Here is a 14,194-nt window from a genome sequence, read left to right as displayed (position 1 = left end):
GCATCTCACTACCCTGCTTCAAAGCCTTCAAGGTTTCATCAACATCGCCACTAGATATTTTCTGCCCTTTTAGTAGACGTGGCTGCCTAGGGCTGGTTTTGCCAAGAGAGTGTGAAAACTGGGCCAGGGGAGAACACCAGAGGTGTGAGAGACCGTGAAGAGGTAGAGGCAACAGATTGGGGTTCCTGGGGGACAGAAGGATGGTTGGAATCAGAATCCACATCTGGCAAGATAAGGATCAGTGTCTCGTAGGAGCGTCTGACAGAATAAGATTGTGGGTGCCTTCTTCTTTTTGTGTCACGGGGGGGGGGGGAAGAATATCCGTAAAATTTGCTCATAGCTATGTAAAATATTCTGGAAAATATTCTCCAAACCCTCATGATACTGTTTGCCAGTGGGGAAGGGAAGAGAGGTGGCTAAGAAACAGAGGTGAGATGTAGGTGAACCTGTTAAGGCTTTCGATTTTTTTTTTTTTTACAAGTCACTTAATGGCAGCTGGTAATCAGCAAATTAGTAATGGTTAGCTTCAAAAGTTATTACACGTGCCGTGCTGTGTTTCTCGAGGTTGATCAGATACCTCGAGTCACAGACATTTCCCATATACGATGTATCCTATACATCAGACTTGGTTTATCACCAGCATTTATAAAACCAGACCTAGGGAAAGAATGAGCTCCGGGGCCACATCACGCCTGGTCTCAGTATAGTGAATATGGAGCCGGCCCTGATCATGACAAAATCAGAACAGCAGGAATATTTGCAGAAGTCTTTTGAATTTTGATGTAGGTGGACATATTACCTATTCCAAAAAATATGTATGGATATTTTAAAACAGAAAGGTCACCCCAACCCCAAACTACAAACCAAACTCCTGTGGGAGCCTAGTGGAATCACTTTCCCTGATGGAAACAGGTGCGTGCGGTGTCCTCACCCTTCCGATGGGTGAAAAGAAATGATTTCAACCACCTTTTTTTCATCTTTAGCTCCCAAGATGGTTGAAGCAGCCCTGACTCATTTCTGCATGTCTCTATTCAATCCGGGTTTTGCTTGCGCAGCCTCAGGCAAGAATTTGAGATTTGTATTTCCATCTCCTGCTCTGTTCTTCCTGTCAAGAAGAGGTTCAGGGAGCCCAGGAGAGAGAAATGAAAGGTGAATACGACAGCGGTCTCCCAATTTCGTAAAACAGCACATGAGTCACCTGCCTCCCCGCCACCCGCCCCTCCTTCCATGTCCTTTTTCTTCCCCTCCCTCACCCGTGACCTGGTCCCCCACCGAAGTCTGCCCTTTGATTCTGTGCTTTGCCGTCAGGAGGCACCAGCCTGAACACGAGAGGCTGTCGGGTTGCCCTGGGTTGCAGCCCGAGCATCCCTGCTGGTCACAGGACCGTCTCTCCTAACCTAGGAGGACGGTGGGTTTCAGCAGCAGCGAATCCCAGCCCCCACCCCACCCATGCCCGACCTACCGCATCAGAATCCGCACAAGACCCCCGGGGGATGCTTGACCACATGAAGCTAAACAACGGCCCTAGAGGCTCAAAAGATACTTGGGGAGTCGGAGGAAATTCCATTCCAGAGTAAATCAGACAGGGCCGGACTCCTCCTGGAGCTCCTGGCCTGGACCCTCAAAAATCAGTAGCCCCTTAACACCCTAATGTGATCCGCAGCGCAGCAGGCACTGCTCTGGGCCTAAATTGTCCGTTTACTTGGCCCTTCAAGTCCCAGATGGTATATGCTCTCTGTCTGAAGGTGAAGCAACAAATGCGTAAATGAATGAATGAGATTTCACACGAGGCTCCAGGCATCCTTTCACTCTGTGGGTTATTTTGTGTTGACTTTGGGGCCAAGAGAAAACTGCCCTCTGAGCCCTTTCTTGTCCTCTGATGCCAGAAGGCAATAGGTTTACTTGCAGCAGGGACTGCCCTTTCCACCCTCTTGCCAATGGCAAATACTTTAAAAAACATTTTCCTCGAAGCCAACTACCCATTCGTACAAATGCACCTGTCATCGGTGTTTAGCTCTCGGAAAAGCTTTATGAATTGCACACCCAGGTACACGCAGCAGCCAGATTAGACACAAAACATGAGCACCAGCGCCCCAGATGGCTCCTCAGAGTCCCCTCCCGTCTTTATAAATCTCACTCCCCAGAGGCAATAGCGGTCTGACTCGTGGTAACATATCGCTTCTACCTCTTCTGCTCTTTGTATTTCCTTGGTGTGAAGGGAAGCAGGCAAGAGGTCCCCGTGAAGTTTGTGTGACCCTTCCTGCTGTTGTGTACAGTTCTGGGTTGCCTGTTGTCATTGCTGCACAGATGACACGTGTGGACACACCACGATTTCTTTCTCCATTCTGCTGTGGGTGGACGTGCGGGTGATTTTCAGTTCTGGGAAGAATGCTGCAATGGACATTCCAGAAGGAGTCTTTTGGTGAACACATTGTAGCCAGGTTTTGCTGTGCTGCTTTGAAGTTTGGACACTTTAACTCATGCCAGGAATTTCCTGTGGGACCTTTGCACCAAGCCAAGCATCAGTCACTGGGGCAAAGCCCAAATCTCTAGACTGAGACACAAACCCAGCAACCCCTCAGCTTGTGTCAAGCAAAGGTGGCTCAGGCAGGGGGGGAAGCTCTTTTCCAGTTACAAGCAAAAAATTTGGTCCAGGGACTGGTTTAGACCAAACTTTATTTTCCCCTCGGTCGCTTCTGTCTCTTTTCTAGGTGTGGCTGATGGCAAGGTTCACCTGCACTGGTAGTTGTTGGTTTTTTTTCCCTGACTCAGAGATTCCAGCTCTGCTTGTATTTTTCCTACAAAGTAGCCAAGGGCATTTCATCAGAACAGGTACTTAGGCTTTTTGTTCTAAAGCATGTGTGGGGTTTGACAAGTGTCTACAGGGCTGCATTTTTAAAAACAACACTTCTGTCTCAGATTGGTTGGCCTTGAGCCCAGTTGTTCTCGTTTCACCCACAGAGCAGGTTATTACCACTTGCTGGTGAAACAGGTTGTCAGCAAAGACTAACTTCAAGGCTTTGTTCCTCAACAGTCTTCTCATCTACAAACCTGTGATTGAGGAACTAACTGCTATTTTGTCATTTCTTATAAAAGGCCTGCCTACCTTAGCATTTGGAGGTAACTCCTGTAAGAAGTTCGCATAGTTGACGTCTTGTCACCGTCTCCCGCAGATGGCATTTGTCAAGCTGAGGCATGAACTTCCTCCTCCACCTGCCTCCCAAGCTGCTTCCTCTTGGCTCCCAAGTGCAGCTTCTTCTCCAGCCAGACCCGCTTCCTTTCTCACGGACACACCGGACGCACCCCGCGGGGCTCAGCAGTGCACCCAGGTCCCAGGCTAGGAGACCCACTCTTGTCTCTGTTCCCTGGCCCCTTTCCCCAGGAATATTTCCCCGGTGTATTTTCTTTCTTTCTTTGGATTTATTTTCTCCCCTTCCTTCCTTCCTTCCTTCCTTCCTTCCTTCTTTCTTTCTCTTTCCCTCTTCCTCTCTTTCTTTTCTGCTTTTTAGGGCCACACCCACAGCATAGGGAGGTTCCCAGGCCAGGGGTCGAATCAGAGCTACAGCTGCTGCCTATACCACAACCACAGCAGGGTTGGAGCCAAGCTGTGTCAGCGACCTACACTATAGCGCAGCTCATGACAACACTGGATCCCCAAGCCACTGAGAGAGGCTAGGGATTCAACCCGAATCCTCATGGATACTAGTTAGATTTGTTTCTGCTACACCACGACAGAAACTCCACTTTGTGGTTTTTTGTTGTTATTGTGGTTTTTGTTTTTTGCTTTTTCCCCTAATGTATTTTCCTTTCTCTTTAGGTCTGTAGTTTTCCTCAGTGCAAATGTTTTTTTTTTGTTTTGTTTTGTTTTTGTTTTTGTCTTTTTGCCATTTCTTGGGCCACTCCTGCGGCATATGGAGGTTCCCAGGCTAGGGGCTGAATCAGAGCTGCAGCCACTGGTCTACGCCAGAGCCACAGCAACGCGGGATCCGAGCTGCTTCTGCAACCTACACCACAGCTCACGGCAACGCTGGATCCTTAACCCACTGAGCAAGGGCAGGGATCAAACCCGCAACCTCATGGTTCCTAGTCGGATTCGTTAACCACTGCGCCACGACGGGAACTCCCCTCAGTGCAAATGTTACACACACACACACACACACACACACACACGCAGTATGTGTTCTCATTGCTGTGCAATATGACACGTGTGGACTGACCACCATGTCTTTCTCCCTTCTATGCTGCATGGACTTTAGGGTGATTTTCAGGTCCGAGGTAGTGCTGCTAAGGACATGTCTTGGGTGAACACATCGTAGCCAGGTTTTGATGTTGGCTTGCTATTTGCAGATTTCATCTTTGTGAATTTGCCTACTTGCAAAAATGTATTTGTTGCCCCCAAATCTATCCTCGTTGTCCTTCTGTGGTCATTTGCAGCAACAGGCAGAGCTATGAACATTTCAGGTGGCCAGAGGCGCACGTTTCCAGAGTCTCAGCTGGAACTGAGCTCAGTGTCCTTTTCTGCTTCTTGGATGTGGTGAACATGTGTCGTTTGCGTGGTCTATTCAGTGCTGTTTTTTTTTTTGTTTGTTTGTTTTGTTTTTTTCTGGTGCTTTCACTGTTTAAAATGCCCCCCAAGCTAAGGATGAGAAGGCTGCGATGTGTCCCTTGGGGAAGGCACGTGTGTTACATAAACTTTGTCCAGATGAGAGTTCGTGCTGTTGGCCATGAGTCAAGTGGTAATGAAGCAGCTGTAAATAAGGTGCCTTGAGACAGACACACACACATGAGACAAGGTTATGTATTGACTGGCTGATGAAAATGTCATGATCAGAGGCTCTCAATATCCTACTATATTTCCACTGGGAGCCACGGTTCAGGATTCGCTAATTTTATGTTCAAGGTGACTTTATGAAACATAATTGCTGCAATTAAGGAAAATCAACTGTCTATATTTCTTGTCCTCCAGTGAGTTTGCATTTGTGTCTTTCAACCTCTCTCTGTTTGCAAAGGAGTTAAGGTAGCAAGTTTCTCCCAAGCCTACCTTAGAGTGAGTTCCCTTGACAGTCTCACAGCGACCAGCTCAGTGCCAACAACGTGGTGCATCCTCAGTGGAGGTGGAAGGAATGACAGAAGGGGAGGGGTGGGAGGAAGGAACAAAGGAAGGAAGAAAGGCAGAAAGAAAAGCCCCGCCGTGGAAGCTGAGGTTATTGCTTGGTCTAGGATGGTTTGGCTTCCCAGACTTTCTCAATCTCTCAGTCCCCAAGTATTTCCTCTTTATTTCTGAGCAGAATCATTAAACTAGAATAATATCAAATTGGAAATTAAATGATAGGTGGCGATAGCTTTGACTTTTATTTCTGCTCTTTAAGGAATCAAACGGACCAAATCGTCCAGATTCGTGGGCATGCTCAGCATAGCCACAACTCGGCAGCCTTATCAGTCACCTTCTGTAGGTACCAAGCAGCATGGACGTCTGCTTCTTCCTGGGAAGTTCATAAACCTCTTGGGAAAATGGAGACCATCAAATGAAACCACTAAAGATCGGAGTGGGAGACTGAATAATTGAAGGGTATTCAGCTGGACCAGTCTGCAGACGCCATAGAAATTCAATGGAAAGATCAGGGAGTTCCCGTCATGGCTCAGCAGAAACGAATCTCCCTAGCGTCCATGAGGATGCAGGTTCGATCCCTGCCTTGCTCAGTGGGTTAAAGATCCAGTGTTGTGGTGTAGGTCACAGATGTGGCTCGGATCCTGCATTGCTGTGGCTGTGGTGTAGGCCAGCAGCTACAGCTCCGATTTGACCCCTAGCCCAGGAATCTCCATATGCTGTGGGTGTGGCCCTACAAAGAAAAAAAAAAAAGTAAGAAAGATCAGTGGACATCTTCCTAGAAGGCTTGTGTTGAACCATAAAGCAGGGGTCTCTTAAAGTTCTTAACTGCTAACTAATATCAGTAAAAATTTGGGGCACATCCTCAATAAATATGTATTGGCTTGTTTATGACTTCTCTACATGGGTTAATATAATTAATGAATATCTAAGGCACAAAATACATTGAGGGCAAAGTGCATTGTCAATGGTAGTGAATATAAATATTTATTTTAAATAACCGCCTTAATAATATCGATTGTGCATGGGAGGGGGGTGGCTGCCTTCTTGTCAGACCTGATTTGATCACGGTTTTGTTTCGTTCATTAAGTCCATGCACCTGCTTTATCTTGGCCGAGGAGAATCTTTAGTTCTGCTGGTTTCTTGTTTCTGTTCTATGATACATTCTGCCTTCTGCATTGAGGCTGCCCTTTGTGAAACATGACCCTAGAACTTTGTGTGACCGAAGTGTCCGGAAAAGTCATGCGTCTGCAGAAGGTCTTAACCTGGGCAGAGAAAACACTCCCACTAAGAGAACTTGAAAGAACAGTAGCACGGACTATAATTGCTTCTGCTTCTGTCTCAGAATTCATGCCTGTGAAACAGAGCAGGTACCTAAATAATATGAGGGATTTCATATTTTCCACCTGCACTAAATGACTGCTGTGTGCACGTGTCCATCCCATGCCGAAAACTCTTCTTGAATGAGGCGGTAAAGTTTGAGTGGGTAACTGAAAGGGAAGATACTTCTGATGAGGTTGGTAGCTAAGAGCAAAATCAGACATCAAAGGCACATTCAGAAAAATAACTCATGCTTCTTTTTTCTTTTAATTCTTATTTTTTTGTCTTTTTAGGGCCACACCTGCAGCATATGGGGGTTCCCAGGCTAGGGGTCAGATCAGAGCTACAGCTGCCAGCCTGTGCCACAGCCACGGCAACGCTGGATCTGAGCCACGTCTGTGACCTACGGATCCTTGACCCACGGAGCGAGGCCAGGGATCAAACCCATGTCCTCATGGACACTAGTCGGACTCGTTAACCACTGAGCCACAGTGGGAACCCCAACTCACGCTTCTTGAACCCCAGATTTATTTCAAAAGAATAAAACCGTCGCCTTTTACACAGGATGCCTGTGTGCCCTGGTGCTGCTCATTCCCTCTGGGCCTGGTGATCAGGGTGGGGCGTCACTGAAGTTTCCTGTTCCCTAAGAAGGGAGGAATGGGAAGCCACTGGCAAGTTTTCTTTCCCCTTTTAAGCAAGCATCGTGGAGCCTTGAAAGTGACATTCCACCACTGTGCGATATCCAGTTGGTCACACAGAAAGCCCCTGAGAGGAGGCGGGGGCGGGAGTGGGATGGACTAGGAGTTTGGGGTTAGTATATTCAAACTGTTGCATTTGGAGTGGATAAGCAATGAGGTCCTGCTGTATAGCACAGGGAGCTATATCGAATCACTTGGGATGGAACATGATAGAAGCCATGAGAAAAAGAAAGAATATATATATATGTTTCACTGAGTCACTTGGCTGTACAGCAGAAATTGATAGAACATTGTAAATCAACTATAATAAAAAAATTAAAAAATAGAGAATTCCCGTTGTGGCTCAGAGGTGACAAACCCAACTAGTATCCATGAGGTTGCAGGTTTGATCCCTGGATTCTCTCAGTGGGTTAAGGATCCAGCATTGCTATGGGCTGTGCTGTAGGTTGCAGACATGGCTTGGATCCAGTGTTGCTGTGGCTGTGGTGTAGGCCGGCAGCTGCAGCTCCCATTCGACCCCTAGCCTGGGACCTTCCACACGCTGCAGGTGTGGCCCTAAAAAGCAAAAAATAATTTTTTTTTTAAATTTTGAAAAAAGGAAAAAAAATACTTTCAAATTAAAAAGAAAGGAAGGAAGGAAGAGAAAGGAAGGAAGGAAAGAAAGACAGACCCCTGATACAATGGAGCCACAAAGGCCAGGAGGTGGGGTCCTTCTTGGGGGCCGGCTACTGCCATGGGGTTGCCATTCTCATCACCCTCATTTTACAGAGGAGGAAACCAAATCTCTGATCAATAAGTTATTTGCTCAGGTCCCTGCGTTTGGAACAGGCAAAGCTTGGGTTCAAACCCAGACAGTGTGACCCCGGGGCGCATCCTTTTGTGCCTTGCCCGGCGGTATCCTGACCTCATCACAAACTTTTTTCTAACTTCCTTTCTTTCCCCCACTGCACCAAACCTTGCAAATGAAGTGTATTTCCTTTTGCTCAGACCATTTCAAAAGTCATTGTTTCTTAAGGGTGGAGGTTGGCTGGTTTCCAAAGAATGAAACCGAAGGAGAACTTTGGGCCCTGCTGAGTACACATTCACTCAGTAATTAAGACAGTGTTAACACAGAGTCTACGAATAATAAGACCATTGACCGGATTTCAGAGCCTGACATTTATAAAATGTACACAGGCAGAGTGGGTCGTGTGTGTGTGTGTGTGTGTGTGTGAATCTGTTAAATTCCTCTTCTTCGTGGTGGTTTGGGTCAGGTTGTGGTCTCAGGAGGCTGGGTGGGCTAATTTGAGCAACAGGTTGCTAAACTAAGGCTGCAAGATTAGACCTTAGGAAACAAAAGCCGGAAAGAGAAACTACACTTCCTATACAAGGAGGAACTGTGGGATCACAGCTTAGACAGTATGACTGGCTAGGGGCCGATTCACAGGTGAGAAGGCATGGGGATTATTTTGCCTGGATAAATGCTCATGGGAAAGACAAGGTGACGTTCTTTGGCCGCGATTTTTTAAAAACCAAATTTGCACTGCCTTACACAAAATAATTATAGGCCTGTATTTATTTATTTATTTATTTTTGCTTTTTAGGGCTGCACCCACGGCATATGGAGGTTCCCAGGCTAGAGGTCCAATCAGAGCTACAACTGCTGGCCTACCCCACAGCCACAGCAACACAGGATCTGAGCCACGTCTGCAGTCTACACCACAGCTCACGGCAACGCCAGATCCTTAACCCACTGATTGAGGCCAGAGATCGAACCCTCAACCTCATGGTTCCTAGTCAGATTCATTTCTGCTGTGCCACGATGGCAACGCCTATTGTTAATTTTTTTAGCTGCATCCTCAGCATGTGGATATTCCTGGGCCAGGCATTGAAACCAAGCCACAGCTGCAACCTCTTGCAGCTCTTGCAGCTGCAGCAACGCTGGATACTTTAACCCACGACACCAGGCCAGGGATGGAACCACAGCAACCAGAGCTATTGCAGTCAGATTCTTAACCCACTTGTGAGTAGGCTGTTAAATTTTTCAACTAGGTTATAGCACAGCATTCCTCAGTCAACACATTTTATTTTATTTGACGATTTTTAGCACCGTCTATGTGTCAGGCCCTCTGCAAAGTGCTTTAGATACATCAACACATAGACGACCACCCTATGAGGGGTTACTTTCCCCATTTTATAGATGGGAAAACTGGGAGGTGTGAGCGCGGTCCCAGTTGAGTAACCAAGGGGTTTAAGCTATTAAGTAACGGGTCAAGATTATGCAGCTCGTAAGTTTCAGAACTGGGCTTCAAACCAGGCACTGTGGTTCCAGAGCCTGGCTTCTAATTTATCAATTTATTTTTCAAATGTATTGATTATTTTTGAAATTGCAGTATAGTGGATGGACAACGTTGTGTTAATTTCTGTGAAGTGATTCAGTTATACCTGTATATACATGTATAATTCTTTTTAAAAATATTCTTTTCCATTATGGTTCATCAAAAGATACTGAATAGGAGTTCCCGTCGTGGCGCAGTGGTTAACGAATCCGACTAGGAACCATGAGGTTGCGGGTTCGGTCCCTGGCCTTGCTCAGTGGGTTAAGGATCCGGCGTTGCCGTGAGCTGTGGTGTAGGTTGCAGACGCGGCTCGGATCCCGCGTTGCTGTGGCTCTGGTGTAGGCTGGCGGCTGCAGCTCCGATTCGACCCCTAGCCTGGGAACCTCCATATGTGGCAGAAGCGGCCCAAGAAATAGCAAATAGACAAAAAAAAAAAAAAAAAAAAAAAAAAGATACTGAATATAGTTCTCTGTGCTCTAAGGCGGGACCCTGTTGCTTCTCCCCTCCCTGCACAAGAGTTTACATCCGCTAAGCCCAACCTCCCACCCCACCCTTCCCCCAACCTCCTTCCCCTCTGCAACCACAAGTCTTTTCTCTGTCCTTGAGCCTGTTTCTGTTCTGTAGACAGTTCATTGGTGTTAGTTGAGATTCCACATGTAAGTGATGTCCCATGGTACTTGTCTTTCTCTCCCTGAGTTACTTCACTTAGTATAATCTCTAGCTGCATCCATGTTGCTACAAATGGCATTATTTTGTTCTTTTTTATGGCTGAGTAGTATTCCTGTGTGTGTATGTGTGTGTGTGTGTGTGTGCGCGTTATATACATGTATATACACACCACGTTCTCTTTATCCATTCATCTGTCAGTGGACATTTAGGTTGTTTTCATGTCTTGGCTGTTGTGAATAGTGCTCAGAACCTGGCTTTTAACCAGACTTTTTGCCTGCTGCAAAAAATATGGATACACAGTTCATTCTCTTTTGGGGACGGCATAGGCCATTCTTGCTACACTGCTGGTATCCCCGCCTCCTACTCCCACCCCTTCCCCTGTGAACTCCTGTTCTTTTTGCAAGAATCAACTCAGGTTCACCCTCTGTGATGAAGCCTTCCTTGACCTGCATACCGATTGAGGCACCTGTTTCTCCATGTTCTCAGTATGTCTTGCTTATACCTTTGAGATACTTGCTGTTTTTGTCTGCTTCAAGTGCCCCTTCTCTGGCACAGTTCTGTGACCCACCTCTCCTCCATTTCAGGAGTAGGCTGTGGTCTGAGTCTAGCCAGTAGCACTAAGGAACCACTGCTCAGAGGTGACCAGGTGAGTCAGGTCTGTCTGGTCAGAGGGAACCCTGGGACATGACATGGCCTCCTGGGGAGAGACACATGTTCCCACTGTTAAGCTTCAGGCTGCCAGAAGCCTTCCTGTCATCACACTGTGCCTGAGAATGATGCCAGAATTAAGAGAGCAAAGGAGTTCCCTAGTGGCCTAGTGGGTTAAGGGTCCGGCATTGTCACTGCTGTGGTCAAGTTCAAACTCTGGCCTAGGAACGTCTAGGAACTTCTGCTAGAAAGGAGTGAGTGGGAGTCTACTGGTGATATCGTTTGAGCCTCTGGATCACGCCCCACCTCAATGCAAGATAGACTCTTAGACTTCATGAGCCAATGCATTCCCTTCTTTAGCGTAAGCCAGTTGGAATGTTCCATCATTTGCCACTAAAGGAATACTAACCAGCAAATACATTCCTCTGCATGTCTCTATGTCTATATCTATTTTGTTACGTCGCTGTGTCTCCCTACTTGACCCCAGTAGTTCAAGGGCAGTAGATGCTCAGTAGGTATTTGTTGAATGCACGTGTTTTGGAGGAGACTGAGCCTAGAGCGGCTCAGATGTCGTATTGCTGAGGCTCTGGTGGACGCTGGCGGCTACAACTCCAGTTAGACCCCTAGCCTGGGAATATGCCACAGGTGCTGCGGCCCTAAAAAGACAAAAGACCAAAAAAAAAAAAAAAAAAAAAAAAAAGAATCGATAAAGAATAAAACAATATGCCCACATTTTAAATTATTAGTATTTTACACAATTCCTTCAAACTGGTTATCTCTTATTAATAAGAAACTGTAAGGGCAGAGAACATGTCTATAAAGAGTTCTGGAGCCAGAGTGCCCGGTTCAAGGATGCCCGTCTCTCACTTATTAGCTGTGGGCTCTTGGGCACGTTACTGAATTTCTCAGTATTTCAGTTTCCTCCTCTTTAATACAGAGATAATAATACCCAGAGGGTTGTGGGGTGAAGCGTAACTCACTGTTTTATGTAAAGCAGTGAGACAGAGCTTGGCACATAGTAGGTATTAATCAGGGTTTAATAATATTCCCTTTGCTCGTCACCCTTCCCTGCACAGGGCAGCCGCTCAAGAGATGTTTGCTGAATGCATGCGCGGCTGCATTAAGTGTGTTGCCACCAGGTGGCGGTAGCGCCTCACTTATAAGGCCTGAAACCCCCCCACCCCCCACCCCAGGGACTGTGCTTTCTTTGAAACGCCCTCCCGAGGTCTCAGGTGCACAGCGTGGAGAAAAGAACTGAACTTCTTCTGCCTCCAGGCCCGCCTTTTCTCTCATCTCTGCTTTCTTTCTACTGTGATGAACCTTTTTGCTTTTCCCCACTGGATTCCTCTGCTCAGGCTGTCATAACAAAAGACTGGGTGGCTGAAGTGACAGACATCTATTTTCTCACAGCTCTAGAGGCTGGAAGTTCAAGATCAAGGTGTCTCCAGGGCGGGTTTCTGGTGGGGCCTCTCTTGGCTTATGCCCAGCCGCCTTCTCACTGCGTCGGCCCCTTCTCTGTGCCTGCGTGGGAAGAGAGACTTTGGTGTCACTTCCTCTTCTTATAAAGTCACCAGCCATATTAGATTTGGGCCCCACTCTTATAACCCGATTTAACCTGAATTACCTCCCTAAGGGCCCTAAGCTCCATCTACAGTCACACTGGGGGTTAGGCCATCAACATATGAATTTGGGGGGGAACACAATTTAGTTGATGATATCACATTTATTTCTAATCTCTATTCTCATACTTCTTATCAGTGTGGCTTTTCTTTCTTATTTCCTGCCATCCCCTCCACCCCACACTCCCCCACCTCTGGCCCCCAACCAATCCCTCAACCTTTATATGGCTTTTCTAGGGCAGGTTGTAAGCTGAACAACTCTAGAGGGTACCATTCACATCATACTCAGCCTACGTTCATATGGTCCCGCCACGTTGAGACAGGAGGCGGTAGCGTGTCTTGAGGAAGGGGAGTCTTTTTCTAATTCACACCAAGTGCTGGCCCCTCTCATTTCCCTCCATTGTCCTCCTTTCCTCCTCCCATCATTTTCTGCCTTTGGCGTCTCTCCTTCCTTTCTCTCCTCTCCAGGCTGAACCTGCTCCGTGTTCATAAGGAGATGATGCAATTCATTATGCCACGCCTTTGTCCAGTGCCTCAGGGGAGCCAGGCTCGGTGTGAGGGCCAGGCAGTGTGCCCTATCCCTGTATCGTTAGCCCAGCCAGTCCTTCCTCATCCAGGAGGCCAGCACCCAGTGGAGTGAGCCTCCAATGTCCCCGGATCATTCGTGGTCACACTTCCCTTGGCACCTACTTTATGACCCAAGCATGGAGCGGAAGCTGGGAGGCACACAGTGTCATGATATAAACTCACATTTACTGGACACCTGCTCTGCGCTAACACAGTGCTACTCGCTCTCTGGGGTTACATTTAATCATCAAAACCACGCTCTCCTTTTGTAGAAGCGAGAACTAAACTGCAGAGAAGGTGGCAGAGACTCCTCAGGGTTCCTCATTGACAGGTCTCTTCCTGTCTTTAAATAACAGCCTATGAATTTGGGCTGGATCCAGAGCTGCCCGAGCCTCCCCGGCCGTTTGATGTGGCCGTGTGACTGAATCCTGGTCTGGTGGATATGAGCAGAAATGACATTTGCAAGTTCAGGGTTCCACTCTTTTTTTACTATTTAATTTTTATTGTATATTGGAGTAGGGCAATTTTACAGCAGTCTTAGTTTCAGGTGTATAGCAAGGTGAATCGGATATGCATGTATATATCTTCTATCTTTTCAGCTTCTTTTCCAACATAGGTTCCCTATATAGAGTTGAGTTCCCTGTGCTATCTAGTAGATCCTTGTTGGTTATCTATTTTATATGCGGTCGTATGTATATATGAATCCCAAATATCTAATTTATCTCTCCTCTCAATTTTCCCCTTTGGTAACTATAGTTTGATTTATTTTGTGAGGTTTTTTTTTCTGTTTTGTAAATAAGTTCATTTGTTTCATTTTAAAAATAGATTTCATATGAAAGCGATATCACAAAAAATAGCATATGATATTCGTCTTTGTCTGACTGACTTCACTTAGTATGATTATTTATAGGTCCATCCCTGTTCCTGCAAATGGCATTATTTTGTTCTTTGTTGTTGTTGTTGTTGTTGTTGCTACTTCTTGGGCCACTCCCGCGGCATATGGAGGTTCCCAGGCTAGGGGTTGAATCGGAGCTGTAGCCACCGGCCTACGCCAGAGCCACAGCAACGCGGGATCCGAGCCTCGTCTGCGACCTACACCACAGCTCAGGGCAACGCCGGATCGTTAACCCACTGAGCAAGGGCAGGGACCGAACCCGCAACCTCATGGTTCCTAGTCGGATTCGTTAACCACTGCGCCACGACGGGAACTCCTATTTTGTTCTTTTTAATGGCTGAGTAATATTCCAT

At 46.8% G+C, this 14,194-nt stretch overlaps 1 long non-coding RNA gene and 1 other non-coding gene across 4 annotated transcripts in view; one reads left to right on the top strand and one right to left on the bottom strand.

Annotated features, from left to right (window-relative positions):
* The window catches only part of LOC110260790 (uncharacterized), a 183,519-nt gene that overhangs the window by 60,177 nt on the left and 109,148 nt on the right, over nucleotides 1–14,194 (top strand). The gene's annotated exons all lie outside the window — the stretch shown is intronic.
* LOC146403552 (small nucleolar RNA SNORA72) lies at nucleotides 629–763 on the bottom strand. The gene has a single exon (XR_014804660.1). It is a non-coding gene; the product is annotated as a small nucleolar RNA SNORA72 (small nucleolar RNA).

Source organism: Sus scrofa, chromosome 5 (assembly GCF_054392235.1).
Source record: "Sus scrofa isolate SSC_HxYL_T2T_F1_AM1 chromosome 5, Sscrofa_HxYL_maternal_Yorkshire_Landrace_v2.0, whole genome shotgun sequence".
Classification (NCBI taxonomy): domain Eukaryota; kingdom Metazoa; phylum Chordata; class Mammalia; order Artiodactyla; family Suidae; genus Sus; species Sus scrofa.
The sequence above is the reverse complement of the archived record's forward strand: the minus strand, read 5'-3'. Positions and strand labels throughout refer to the sequence as shown.